Raw genomic sequence first — 15786 nt, 5'->3', positions numbered from 1 at the left:
TGTGCCATGATTGTATACATGTGGATATTGAGTGTGTTTGACCAAGAGAAAAGAGGACGCTTTCTTTCTTTCTCTTCTGTAGCTATTTATATAGATGAGCATTTGCATCATGTTTAGTGATTGTTATCCTTATGTCTTTGGCTGACTGGGAATCAGAGGTTGGTAGATGAGGAGATGGAAGGGCTTTAGAGGTCATCCAGTCCAACACCCTTTTTTCATAGATTAAGAAACTGAAAATGGTGTGTCATGTTACATGAAGTAGTGAGTGGAAGTGAATATTTGAACTCAAGTCTATGGATCCAAATGTGTCAACCTTTTCCATTCTATCATTCTATCTCCCGTGTATGTGTATGGCATACCGTTCTCCAAAATATGATTTAATCTAGCATCCCTTGCTGCTCCTAGGTTCACTATAGCTATTTTGAGCAAGCCCATTACTCAACTCATGATATAAGCTTATATCTAATGCAAATTTTCTCTTTTATTAGACCAAACAGGAGGCATATAACTCCAACAGCAAAGCACTTAATTAAGACTTGGAAAAATGCAAATTAAAAAGAAAAACATCATACAGAAAAACATCCTTTGCACTCATACACAAACTACAATCTTCTATACCTCAAAAGAAGGTATAATCTTACTCCCCTCAAATTCCTTTAATTCACAGCATAACAGGAAGACACAGTCACTTGAAAACCGCTGGCTCCAGCAGCAAGTGTAGGGAAGGCACTTAGAGTTTATATGACTCTTAGAGCTTTTTATTATATGTTTCTTGAAGCAAATTAAAGAATGGCCAAATACTGTCAACTGAGATTTGGGGTATTATGGCTCTCCTGTATTAAAGATGACATAACCATACACCTACATGTGGTTTCTCTGCTTCCACCGTAGCTCCTCAGCTTGCTTCCCTTTGTTTGCTCACTCTGGCTCTTGAATCTGTTTTCTAAACCTCCTACCATCTGTTGAACACCACATCAGAGCTTTTAACTAGTCCACTAGACTGTGAATCATGCAAACCCTTCTGGGAAATATGGTCCAGAAAATCTCTCCCAAAGAGTGATGTTCTCTTAAGCCCAAGCACTATGGAAAACTAAGCCCTGTCTGTGTTCATGCCCACTATATAAGATTAATCTTGGAAAAGTTTGGACACATCATAGAAAGTGATTTGTTTATTAGTATGAGTGGAAATAAGAATCACTCAGTACTGAAAAACAAAAACCGCTGAAGTGGTTTAAAGAAGGGAAGGAGAAAGAGAAACCAGGCAGAATGATTTCCAAGGTCCCCTTCAGCTCTAATTCTATCACTCTCTTTCTCATTAGAGTTCTTCCAGCAAAAGCTGAAAACTGAATGATGTCTTAGAGGGCATTCCTTTGCAGCTATGTGTTCAACTAAATGGCCTCTTAACTCCTTTCCAATGCTGGGATTCTGACATTCTTATTCCATAACAGGATCTAGATCAATGGTCCTTAACTTGGGGTAAAAATTTCATCTTTGTTTTAATTTAACCCTTTTTCTTTATTATCCTATATACTTCATGTATTTATAATTATTCTTACGAGAAGGGGCCCATGGTTTTCACCAGACTGCCACAAAAGGGTTAGTGTGTGTGTGTGTGTGTGTGTGTGTGTGTGTGGACCCCACTGACCATCTGGTGAAGTCTTTTCACAATAATGGTTTGTTGTCTGCATTCATAATTCAATGAAACGCTAAATTTCAGCTAGAGGTTAATGAAAATTAAGATGTAACTTTTTCCATCCAAGTTAATGGACCCCCAAAGCTTATCCACATATAACTTGGGGGCTCATGGACCCCAGAATAGGAACCCCTCGCTTTAGAGAGAATACTTCTCTGCCCAGTTTGTATGTGGTATTTCTAACTTCCTTAAGAAAGTGACCAATTTTTTGGATGTGAAAGGGGTCAGTTAGCAGAAAGAAATACTAATAAGCTAAATCTTCTCCAAGTTTTGTTTTTTCAATTTTTAAAGGGTAAGCTATCAAAGTGTTTGAGGATAGAGTTGATGTTTTATTCATCTTTTCTTCTCCTTGCCCCTAATACCTAACACAGTATTTTATGTTATGCTTATACTATTTCCTCCAAGAGACTATAAACTCCTTGAGGACAGGTATTGTTTCATTTTTATCTTAATAAATCAAATGCATAGCTTAAAGTACTTACTTCCTTATCATTTACTTGGTTCCACTGAAATGAATAATAATTATATATGTAGTTGACAGTAAAATATTTGAGTATAGATTGGTTCATTATTTATGCTTAAATGGTCAGGGCCTAGCCTAGTGCATGGCACATAGCAGGTGCTTTATACTTTTTGCTCAATTACAGTAGCTATAATACATATAACTCATATTAGGCATCATACTTAATATAGCAAAAGGCTATTCCCTGCCCCCAACCATGTCAGCACCCTGGTACAAAACCCCAGGCACTTCATCCTAGTTATAGCTCTGATAACAGGGTCATGGCCCAAAGACCAGAGGGCTGAGGGACTGAACTGCACTCAGGTATACATGTTCCACCATGAGCCTTCCCTGTTGCTCCCACCAAGGCAGACAGCCTACAAGGGATAGGACTTGCCAAGAGTGAGTAGGAGCTCCAGAAAAATAGCACTATACCGGCAGTTTTCCATGTAAATGAAACAACTCAGGGAGAGGTGAAGAATAAATATGGGGGAGGGGCGGAAGTACAGGGAGCTCTTTTCCTTTACAATTTACAGCTGGCTCCAAGGAGGATTGAATTCCCATTTCCGAAGGGGTGTAAAGAGGGCTCACTACTGTAGTTTCATAAGCTTCAGAAGAAAAACCTCCATTCCTATCATTTATTTTTAGAGTGCAGGTGGCGACAATGAGAATGCTTATTTTACCAAAAGGGACATTTTGAAAATATAGGTAGAAGCTTTTTTTTTAAGTGGGGGAAGGGGGAGAGGGTGGAACATAACTTGGAGTACGAGGCATAAATAATATGTTTTAATGACTTAATGCAATTAAGTCAGTTTGGATATTTTTTGAACTGCTCATTTTCTACTCATTTAAAAAGAAAGGGGCTTTGTTTTCTAAAATGAAAATTTCCAAGCTGTCACATTTTAGCCCAAAGGCCGTAAGCTCTTTTGACACTATCTTTTTGTGAGGAACTTTGAATGTAGATGTGTTATTAGCACAAGAACAACATTTGGCTATTGTTAAACAAACACTAACCACTACTTTTCCCCATTTGTTTGACGTGTTGCTGGGTATGGAGCTGTAATAACCAAACGCCAGTTCTAGATGGAGAGCTCCTGGATCCAAAGCAATCTTTCTTTAAGATTGGGGTTTTAGTCAGTTCAATAAAACATACAGTAAGTACCTAATACATGTAATGAAATGTACTAGGTATTGGGGAACCTAAAACCAAATGGAACATTGAGTTTATATTCCACTGAGGAATACAACATATTTACAAGGAAGTCGATTAAGTCAACAAGCATTAATCAAGGCTGACTATGTGTCAGGCACTGTGCTAAGTGCTGGAAATACAAATACAAGTAAAAATAAAGTCCCTTCCTTCAAGAAACTTACATTCTAATGGGATAGACCACACATAAATGGAAAATGAAAAAATGGTCGGTGGTAGGGGAGGGATTATGATAAAGTCCTGAGGAGCACAGCCTCTAAAGAGATGGCTATCCTGGGTTCCCTCCTTAAATGGAGGTTCTAAGAGGAGCCCTCTACCCTCCAATCAGAGGGACGGGCTCCAGGGGCAGAGAGTACTTGAAAGATGTGAGACCAAGGGCCAAAGTGATCTTCTAGGATGAAGAGTTTTCTGGAGCATGACATCAAGAGGAGTACAATCTCGTGGGAAATTAGAGAGTATATAAATGAAGCAACTCAATATAATTTCAAGAAGACAGTGCAAATAACTAGGGAGATCAGAAAAAAATCTCATGTAGAAGGTGACACCTGAAATACATTTTGATGGAAGATGGAAATTCTACCAGGGGAAGATATGGACAGAATGCATTCCACCACTGGCTGTGGAGGATAGAATGTCACGTTTGGAGAGCAGTTACCATGCCAATTTGACTGGGAGAACACATAAAGGGGAATAAGATGAAAGAAAAAAAAACTGGAAAGGTAGATAGGAGCGAGATTGTGCAGTTCTTTAAGTGCCTGCCTAAAGATTTTGTGTTTTGTCCTTGAGGCAATGGGGAGCCACTGAAGAAGATTCGTAAGTCTGCCTATAACACAATCGTATCGAATATTTTCATGAGAAACAACAAAGCTATCACCAGCAATCCCCTGAAATTCTTCATGGGGGCCACTGTAGCCAAAGGAAATGTGATTCAGCTTCAATGGGAAGAACAAGGAGTCTAAACAAGAATCATAACGCTAGACTAGATTGGAGCATTCCGAATGTGGAGAAGTCCTTGTGAGTGCCAGGATTTCTATGGATTCAATCATGGAAATCACTTGGCAATAACACCCTAGCACTGCCACTTTCCCTGGGGGTCCATGCAATGCCTCTGATCTAACACTCAGATCAGAGCATCTAATATGGATCATCTCCTCTCAGTATCCTCACAAGTGAGCTAGGGTTTTGGTTTTCGAAGATGTAATTTTATCTCTGCCACTAATTCCAGCTTTATCTATATGTCTATAGACAATTCAAAGCTGACTTCATTTTGTAGTGATTACTAATGTTTCTCCTTATTTTCAAGGCATTATTCAATTCAAGAAACATTTATTAAGCACTATCTATGTGCCAGTCACTACATTAAATACTTTGCAAATATTCTCATTTGATCCTACCAATAACCCTAGGAGGTTGGTGCTGTTATTCCCCACCCCACATTTTACAGTTGCAGAAACTGAGGCAGACAGAAATTAAGTAATTTGAGCAGGGTCCCAGAGCTAATAAGTGTCTTAGGCTGGATCTGAACTCAGGTCTTCTGAGTCCAGGACCAGCACTCTATCCACTACACCACCTGGTTCTCCAAAGGCACAAAGGAACTATGGCCCATGGCATCCATTCTTTTATATCTTTCATAGACTCTAGTATGGTGCCACGCATAAAATGATTGCTAGAATATTCCAGAATTTGATTGGTGTAGCAGTAAGAAAGCCCACGAAGAATCAAGGTTTAGTTGAAATGGAATGGACATTCCACAGGGCCAGAGAAAGTTACAGTTTTGTCTTTGTATCCCTAGAACATAGTGTGTTGCAGGCAATGGTCCCCAATTGCAATGGTTACTTCCCCTCTGAGCCAGTGTTCTGCTGTCATATAAAAATTCTATCCAATCTAATTTAATTCAGTTCAATTCAACAAACAATTATTGTGTACCTACTATGTGCAAAGGATTTGGTTCAGGCACTAGGGATGTAAAGACAAAAATGAATGAGAGACAATAACGCAAACATGTCTCACCAAGGAAAGATACAGAAAAATGAATGGAAATGGAAGTTATAAGTGAATGCTAAGTAATTAAGTTGTACATAAGTATTCTATGAGTTTCAGAAGATAACCATGTGAGAGGAGAACATACTTTGTTTAGAAAATGAAAAAAATTTTTAAAAATTGTCTGGCCCTGCAAACTCACTCACCCCTGTACTCACAAGCAAAGGGAGGTAAGATTAAAAAAAATAGAGATAGGCAGGCATCAAGTCATTAGCATCTGGCACACAGCTAGTTATTCTTGTGCTTCCTAAACAGGGATATTTATCTCTCTGTCTCTCTCTCTGTCTCTGTCTCTGTCTGTCTCTGTCTCTCTGTCTCTCTCTCTGTCTCTGTCTCTGTCTGTCTCTGTCTCTCTGTCTCTCTGTCTCTCTCTGTCTCTCTCTCTCTCTCTCTCTCTCTCTCTCTCTCTCTCTCTCTCTCTCTTTCTCTCTCTCTCTCTCCCTCTTTCTCTATCTCTTTCTCCCCACTCCCCCATAAGATTTGCCTAAATCAATATACTATGGGGCCATATAAAAAGAATGGATGATGTGGAGAATGAGAGAGAATTGGAAAAGGAAGAGAAGGTGAGAGGGAGAGAGAGATTGTAAAGCCATGGCAGACTCCCCCATCCTTCCTCTCTCATAAATATGCAGAAGTGGCAAAGAGCAACAGATCAGGGGATAGAAGATGAGGAAAAAAAAGTAAATTTGTTCTGTGCACTGCACATGTCACTTGGCAAGAGGTAAGCATGAAGCTCAGGGATCCCCTGATATTGGAACTATAGGGATGCTGCTGGGGAAAATATTCAAATAGCATCATTAGAAATTAGATATTGAAGGAGCTAGATAAGCTCCAGATTACTTTTTAATAAAACATAGCTCTCATATCCTTACTTAGAGGGTTTTCCCCCTCCCAGAAACCCTGCCATTAGCATTAATTGAAAGAAAGCACCAAGTGTGCTTAAATCCTTCAGTCAGAGGGAAGGAAGAATCCCGTAGGTTCCCAAGAGGACTAAAGTGATTCCTTGTTGGAAAATACTCACAAAAAGTTATCAGAAAGGGCACGATTACATCCAGGCATTAGAGCTGGACGTTTAGCCTGCTTTAAGACAATAAGTGCTTCTAGAAGGCTGCCCTTATGGAGGCGACCCTAGGTTCTTGAAGGCTGTGCTTGGGGAACTTAATCTCTGGCAGCTGGAAAGCTTCCAAGTGCCACCCTGGTGACAGCCTGTCTGCTGTCCTAGCTCTCTACAAGGAGGCTTGTCATTAGAAGGCTGGCTGGGAGGTGAGGATTTCTTGGCCATCACTAGGGATGGAGTGTGAGTCACACTCATCCGGGGGAGCACCAACATTAATGAGATCATGATTGTATTAAAATAAGGATTGTCCATGGCTTCTTAACTTTTTCCACTCATGATCCCTTCAGCACTTCTTAATCTGTGGGTCGCAACGCCATGTGCTGCGGTATGCTAACATAGTATTCAGTGTCTCAGGGGTTGTGAGAAATGGACTCCAGTGACCCTGACTAATGCTCTTGAAGAATATATAGTATAATTGGAAAGAGAAAATTATTTCGTGCGTGTGTGTATATATATATATATGTATGTATAGACACACACATATATACATACATATATCTATACAAATGCATATATACATACATATATACCTAAAATAATCAAGTAGCAATGAAAGTGTACATGCACATATGTGTATATATATATGCATATATAAAATATCTTTACAAATGCATATATACATAAAATAATTAAGTAGGAATAAAAATGTCAAGATCAATGCCAAAGTGAATATTTCAAGAAACCTAGCAACCCCCTTGCTACAGATACCATTCACAAAACAGAGGAGAGGGATAAATCAGCAACAGCTGAGAAAAATGAGCATACTCAGGGGCAGCTAGGTGATGCAGTGAATAGAGCACAAGCCCTGCAGTCAGGAGGACCTGGGTTCAAATCTGGCCTCAGATACTTGACACTTACTAGCTATGTGATCTTGGCCAAGTCACTTAACCCCAATTGCCTTGCCTTTTCCCTCCAAAAAAAAATGATCATACTCAGGATTCTAGCGAGAAAGGCTCATTAGAGAAGGGACTATTAGAATATAAGCTACTAGAGGGCAGGGTCTTTTGCTGCTTTTGTTTTCATATCCATAATATAAGCTTATAGTAAGAGGTTAATGAATACTTTTTTATTCATCCGTCCATCCATTTATTCATTCAACAGCACAAAGAATTACTAAAGGCTAGAAAATCCAATGATTTGCCAGAAGCTAATGATGACTAAGAAAACTCAACTCCAGAAATGATGATCACAAGGAAGCTAATTTTGATTTTTAAGTAGATCTGTGCCCTCCTTGTGTAGAACAATGACAGATCTAAACTCAATGAATGCTAGGAAGTCAGCACAGGCAGAAATTTTAAAAAGGCATTAGTTAGGGAAAATTTAATAGAGGGGGAAGCATGACACCAGATACAAAGTTGGCCAAGTTTTGCCAATATAAGGAAAGAAATTCAACCTTCCATTGTCAGAGTGGACTAAACTACAAAGTCTGTGAGTAACTGTTTTGAGGGAATGAACATTGCCCCCTCAAATAATACAGAAGAGTGACTGCTGAAAATGATAAACCACAAGTTGAGAAGACTGGATGTGAAACACTCCACTCACCTCCTGCAAGAGAGATAATGAATTCAAATGCAGAGACACACACATTTTCAGGCACGACCAATGTGGGAATTCATTTTTACTGGACTACACATACTTATGATAAGGTTTTTTGCTTTCTTTACTGTGCTGAGTTCAGGGAGGAGTAGAATAGATTATGCATACTTATAAAATAAACATATTACTAAAAAGCATAGTGGATAGAGTGCCAGACAGCATTAGAAAGATGTGTTTTCCTGAGTGCAAATCTGGTGTATTAGCTGTGTGACCCTGGACAAGTCACTTGACCCTATTTGCCTCAGTTTCCTCATCTATAAAATGAACTGGAAAAGGAAATTTCAAACCACTCCAACATCTTTGCCAAGAAAACCCCAAATGGGGTCACTAAGAGTTGGACATGACTGAAACAACTGAATAAGAACAACAACTATATGTGTATCTATATACATATATGAATATATAAATGGAATATATAGTGTCTGTGTATATATGTATGTATGTGTATGTACACACAAATATACATACATACTCATATATATACATACATACATATATATATATATATATATACACACAGAGATAAATGGAATTCAAAGTAACAGGAGGATTTGTATGAACTGATACAGAATAAAATAAGACCCAGTAAAATGTATCTACAGAAAAATACCTACATGAATGAAAAGATCAATAAAAAGAAACCAAACACTAACTAAACAGAAACATCAACTGTAGTCTCCAAGAACAGATAATGAAACATATCTACCTCATCTTGGCAGAGAGGTAGAAGATGATGGTAAAAGAATTATGGATGTAATGTCCGACACAGCCATTCAATGGTATGACTTGGACAAGATCACCCTACAATTTAGAAGTAGGATTTGAACCTAGGTCATCTGAATGCAGAGCCTGTGCTTGTTCCACCGTGGTACTATGCCTCCTATTTTAAGAATTTGATAGCAGAGCCTAGACGGAGGACTAAAGGTAGGGACCCAACTAAGTTTTTACAAATTCTCCTCCAAAACCATTAAAATAATGCCTCAGAACAAAGTCTGCAGTGTTAAAACCAACAAAAGGATAGGATGAAACTATTTTCTATCCCAAGACAACTTCGAAGATTGTCAGGACAGATCTATCTCACTGAGGTGAGAGTGGAGCACAGTCAAATAGCAGGTCCTGAGGGAAGCTGAATCAATAGCAGTGGCTTCCAAAGCTCTCAGTCCACAGATGACAAGGGGGTGAGACAACTAGTCAGAAGGAGATTACAGGGGACCCTTTGCTAGCAATGGGAGCAGGAGTCTGATGCATCACCCATGTGTGGTTCTGGGTTGCAGTCCCAGGGCAAGGAGGAACACTAGCAGGAGTAGGGACCCTGGTCACAGTTCCAGGGTGGAAAAAGAGTGCTTATGGTCAATATATCACAAAGATCATGCACTATGAGCAGGTGGGATTTGTACTAGGAATACAGGGATGGTTCAATATTAGGAAAACTATCAGTATAATTGACCATATCAATAAAACCAATGCAGCCAAGATTAGAAGGAAAGCAGTAAACTGGGGGGGGGGGGATTTTACAGCAAGTTTCTCTGATAAAGGCCTCATTTTTTTCAAATATATAGAGAACTGAGTCAATTTATAAGAATACAAGTCATTTCCCAATTGATAAATGGTCAAAGGATATAAGCAGCTTTCAGTAGAAGAAATCAAAGCTATGTATAGTCATATAAAAATGTTTTAAATCACTATTGAATGGAGAAGTATAAATTAAAACAATTCTGAGGTACTACCTTGCACCTATCAGATTGGCTAATATGACAGAAAAGGGAAATAACAAACGTTGGAAAGTATGTAGGAAAATTGGAACACTAATACACTGTTGGTGGAATTGTGAACTGATCCAACCATTCTGGAGAGCAATTTGGAACTACCCAAAAAGCTATAAAACTACATACCCTTTGACCCAGCAATACCACTATTAGGTCTGTAACCCAAAGAGATTTTTTTTTAAAAAAGGGAAAAGGTCCTATATGTACAAAAGTATTAATAACAGCTCTTTTTGCAGTGGCAAAAAAATTGAAAATTGGGGAAACACCCATCAACCGGGGAATGGCTGAACAAGTTGTGGCGTATGACTGTGATGAAATACTGTTGTACTATAAGAAGTGATGATCAGAATGCTTTCAGAAAAACCTGGAAAGACTTACAAGAACTATACAAAATGAGGTGAATAGAACGTAAGAGCAATATTGCACAATGATCAACTGTGAACGATTTTTGTGACCCCACTTTGGATTTTCTTGGCAAAGATACTGGAGTGTTTTGCCATTTCCTTCTCTAGATCATACTATATATGAGGGAACTGAAGCAAAAAGGGCTAACTGACCTGCCCAGGGTCACATAGCTAGCAAGTGTGTGAAGCCTGATTCGAACTCAGGAAGATGAGTCTTCCTGATTCCAGGCCTGGCACTCCATCCACTGCCCCACCTAGCTGCCCCTTCCTCACTAGAAACCTTCAAACAAGATCTGGATGTCCAATTGTCACAGATGGTACAGACTATAAAGTAAAAGGTCGGAATAGACGACCCCTGGGGTCCCTTGCAATTGTGAGTTTCTGAGGTTCTTCTTCATCTGAAAAATAATAGTCTCTCTCTCTCTCTCTCTCTCTCTCTCTCACACACACACACACACACACACACACACACACACACACACCATACTCCCACATTTTGTTGTTTTTAACAAAACTTTTTAGCTTGAAAATGCCATGGTCTTTTGAAGATTTCGATTAAACACATAAAAAAAATAGTAGCAAATTCTTCTTTAAAAAATTACTTTTTAAAAAAATTTCTTATTTCCTTATCCATTTCCCTCCCAACTTTTCACCACTCAACACGACTTTTCAAATCTCTGCCTCTCTTCCAATCTCTTTCAATCCCTCCCCTGTCTTCCGACTTTCCCCCCATTGTGTAAGGGTCTCCTTCTTTTCCTCTCCCATTCTTTCTCCCTCTGATTTCTTTAGCTGACCTGCTCTCTTTTCTGCTCATGCAGCTACTACTCTCCCCACCCTCTTTAGCCAAGCTTTCCTCCTCCCTCTTCTGCCTGGATAGCTTCCTTTCAAGGCTTGATTTCTAAGGAACTAGACTGAGGGAAAAGGAGGAGGGAGGGAGAAGACATTTTTAAATGGCTACTAAGTGGCAGCTGGGATGCTTTACCTCTGTGCTGATATATTGTAGCGTGAGTTTGTGGCATGCTTAGAATTTCTTATCAGGAGAGCATAAAAGCCCTTACAGATTCATTTCTAAAACCTACTGAAAAATCCACATAGGCTAGCATAAACGAGTGGCAGTTAACAACCAATTCTCACATTAGGAGGTAAATTAGCATTTAAATAATCTATACATCCAGGAGGACCCTAGTCTTCCAGACTTCACTTACATTTGGAGGACCCCAGCACGTGTCAGGGTTAAACATCTTACACTAAATCAATGTAGCAAAACTCACCTCGGGATCTAATAACCTCTCTAAAATGGTAGGGCAGGAAGTCCCCATAAAAGAATTGCAAAAGTGAAATCTGCTTTCCACTTTACATACTTCCCTTTGATTCCACAAGGAAATTGGCCCAGTCAGTTGTGTTTTCTGACGGGGCCAATCCAGCATTTCTTGTCTTAATTGCAATCTAATATTCATCATACTCAGAAATTACCGGAAGGTAGCGATTGTCACTTTGGGAACTGCATCCTCAACAAGTCAGGTGGGGATAATACCTCAGCAGAGATTCTAGGAGAGTTTGGAGTCTCCCTGGTGAACGACTGGGTGAGAAATTGTGCGACAAAGACAAGAACAAAGCATGTTGAGGGGTAGAGACTGAACAGAGAGCTGAAGAGGAGAGGGGAGAAAGATGCCATGGAGCCAGAATGCTGCCCCTAGTTTCACTGAACCCTTACCACTACTCTAACGGTGTGCTTTCCCTCAAGCGTGCCTTTAGCATCTTTTGTACTTGGAGACCCCATGATTCATCAAACTTTGGGGCCCTGTGTCATGTAATAGGCACATCGTTAACACCCTGTTGATTCTATAACTTGCAGCATCGTGCCGATAAGATCACACAGGGAGCTAGGATGAGTGACCTCATGCTCTCCCGGGACTAAAAGGTGAGAGGATGTAGCTTTAGGATATTAGTGATTACAGTACTTATTGCTTGATCCTAATTCCTTATTATTGACCTTACATTCTAAGTGAATAGAAGTCACATAATTAATTCTTGCTGGAAAGGAAGGGGAGATTCAAAAGTAAGTACTGCCTCATGAACAGTAGAGTTAAATCAGTGGTGAATCCAAAAACGTTTTAGGAACTTGAATGCTGCGGGAGGATGTTACATACTTTTTGTTGACTTCTAAAAATCATTTTGTACATTGTTTAGTATCATGTTTAGGCAATAATTACTCATCATCCTGACATTAGAAATACTTAGCTTCTATCTAGAAGCCAATTTTAAGTAATAAACTCCATAATTAATTACTGATTGATTGAATCTAGTAAGATGAAATTCAATAGAGATAAATGCAAAGTCTTGTACAGGATACAAGAAAGAAGAGGAAACTGAGGCCCAAAGAGGAAGTGACTTACCCAAGATCATACAGATAGCAAATGGAAAGACTGGGATTAAAACCAAGGTCCCCTGACTCCAAATCTAGACTCCTTCCCACTGCATCATACTGGTTTTTCTTTATATACTTTGGGCTTACTGTTTTATTGTGTTTTAAAATGAGTAAGAAGCTTTCTTGCTCTTTTGTATTTCTTGGGCATTTCTAATAATTTATAAAATATTTTAAAGGTTTTAGAGAGAGAGAGAGATGGATTATGGAGATATAGATATATGTAAGTGTGTATATATGTGTATATATAATCTCATTTGATTCTCATAACAATTGTGTGAGATACACGTTTTATCAGTCTCATTTTACAGAAGGAGAAACAGACGCAGAAAGGTTCTTTTGTTTTGTTGGTAGCCTTGTGGTCATACAGCTAACATGTCAAAGATATTATTCAGATCCAAAAGTTACCATAAGACCAGTGTGCTTTCCATTACGCTGTACTGCCCCATGATTTATTCCTTCCATTGTAGGGAAGGGCAAATTATTCAGCCAGTAAATGATTAATAAGAACTGGATTTCAAAACCTTATTCTTTTTTTTAACTTAATGGATCTATACTGTAGCTCTGTCCCATAGACAATACCCTTTGAACTCTTAGCTTTCCATTGAAATGAAGGACAAGATGATTAGTTCCTGATTGATCTGGTATACTAATTCTGAGAGGAGGCAGTTCTGATTTCCCTTGAGGACAAGAAAACCCGGTCTACCTGGCAGGTTTTCTATATTCCAGCGAGGCTGAGAAGGGGCATTGTTGGATTGAACCGGAATAGGGCTAAAACTAGATTTAGATATGGATCCTTAGAGTGTGGCAGGCAGCATGGAATAGGGGATGGATTTGGGAAGCCTGGCCTTCTAATCGAGCCTCGAACACTTACTCGCTACAGGATACTGGGAAAGTCTTGGTAGCTCAGTTTCTTTATCTGCAAAATGGTCTCTAGATGGTCTCCCCTTTCAGAGGATCAAGGGAACAACTAGAAGACAATTGTCTCCCTATTTAGAGTGTAAGCTCCTTGAGGGCAGGGACTTTCTATTAATTGTATCCCCAGCCTTTAGTACAGTGCCTGGCACATAGTAGGTGCTTAATAAGTGTTGATTGTATTGGATTTGGTTGCCTTGGCAAGAAGAAGAGCCAAATTTCATCAGAAATTTGAAAATAGGAGAAATGAGAGAGATGACAATTTTCAGGGATTTTTGCATTGTTGATTTGGGGTTATAGATTTAGGGAGTGATAGGGTTCATATGGCTTCTATTTATACAGTAGTTTATTTTTATTAATTTAAATTTTTTTTTGCCTTCCTTTGTACCCTGAGTACTTAGCATAGTGCCTGGCATATAGCAGGTATTTAATAAAAGCTAGTTGACTGATTGATAGTGAAATATAAGAAAAGGTCTTCTGTAGAGAGGATAATAATAGTTAGCAGTTATGTAGTGCTTTAAGGTTTGCTAGGGGCTTTACATATTATCTTATTTGGTCCTTATAGCATCCCTGTGAAATAGATGCTTTGATTATCTCCATTTCACAAATGAGGAAATTGAGACTGAGTCAGATGAAAGAACTTGCCCAGGGTCACAAAGCTAGTAAGTGTTTGAGGCAAAATTTGAATTCAGGTCTTCCTTAGACTCTAGGACCAACACTCTCCCCATGATACCACCTAGTTCCTTAAGAGGGAGAGGAAAGTGGGGAGAGGGTAGGGGTAGGTGGTATAGGTGGCTTGGAAAGAGGAAAAAGTACAATGATTATTTTTTCTTAAGGGAAAGGGAGTAATGGGTAATTAAGGGTTCACATGGACCTTCTCTATCTAACCTGAAATCAAGAAAGCTTAGGAACCTAGAATGTCAAGCCAATAGTTACTGAAGTAGTCTTAGAGATGTAAGAGGTTTCAATATTACTTCAGATGAAAGACCCAGAGCTAAAGGGAAGAGTCACAGAAATACAGTATAAGGGAGTTAGTCTTTCATGGACTTAATCACAGAAAAGGGGCTGGGCAGAATCTTTTATGAGATGTGAACTAGTCCTTTGAATGAATAAGAAAGAAAGTAGTGAAGAGCTGAAGGGTGATAGGCCATACCTCAGTGTGACCTCTAAAAGTCAGTTTACTCAGTCCAGGAAAAAGGACAAGTTGAAGAGATATAGAGCTGGAGAAATAAAAGTTGTAAGAAGTCACACATAGACGGGAAGGTGTATAAGCAGAGGCAAAATCTTAGAAAAAAAAGGCCCAGGTCTTTGGGACTGAGATGCTTGGACCAATCAGGTATGATGGTTTTGTGTACCAAAGCTGTATTGCTTAAAACTTTCCAGACTATAAAGCCCACAGTTCTAATCTTAAATCTCCTGCCCTTCCACCTCCCCTCCCTGCCCCATGAGCTCCTTCGTAAGAACCTGAAGTCTTCTTTTCTGGGCACCAGAAAGTCTGTTTGCCTTTTTGTGTTTAAAATATTTACTTTGTCTTTATAAACACTGTTAACCACTGCGCATTTGCTAGTCGGAATGTAATTACTTGGGAATACAGTTAGGAGGAGGCAAATGACTGGTGGAAACATACTCAGAGAAGATATAGAGATAGCTTTAATACTAAGTGTTTTGTCAGAAATGCTTTTGTAAGTAGGAAAATTAAATGTATATAAGTTACAGGGTTCAAATTCAGCCTCTAGCATTGACTAACTATATAACATTTGGGAGACCACCTGGCCCAGATGAGCCCACATCCTCTGCTCCCAGAAGACTTGTTGGATATAATTTGATGAACGACTGTCAGTAATATTTGAGAGATTCTGGGAAACTAGATCAGTAGTTCTTTACCTGGGGCCCTGAGCTTTAAAAATGTTTTGACAAATATATTTCAATATAATTGGTTTCCTTTGTAATATTATGCATTTAATTTTATAGGTTTAAAAATATTCTTCTTAGAAAGGTTCCATACGTTTCACTAGGCTGCCAAAGGAGTCCATGATACAAAAAGCTTAAGAACTATTAGGCTAAATGACATGCTTTATGTCTCTGATCTTATGATCCTATTATTAAAATTTCCTCATT

This window comes from Trichosurus vulpecula, chromosome 7 (assembly GCF_011100635.1).
Source record: "Trichosurus vulpecula isolate mTriVul1 chromosome 7, mTriVul1.pri, whole genome shotgun sequence".
Lineage (NCBI taxonomy): Eukaryota > Metazoa > Chordata > Mammalia > Diprotodontia > Phalangeridae > Trichosurus > Trichosurus vulpecula.
The sequence above is the reverse complement of the archived record's forward strand: the minus strand, read 5'-3'. Positions refer to the sequence as shown.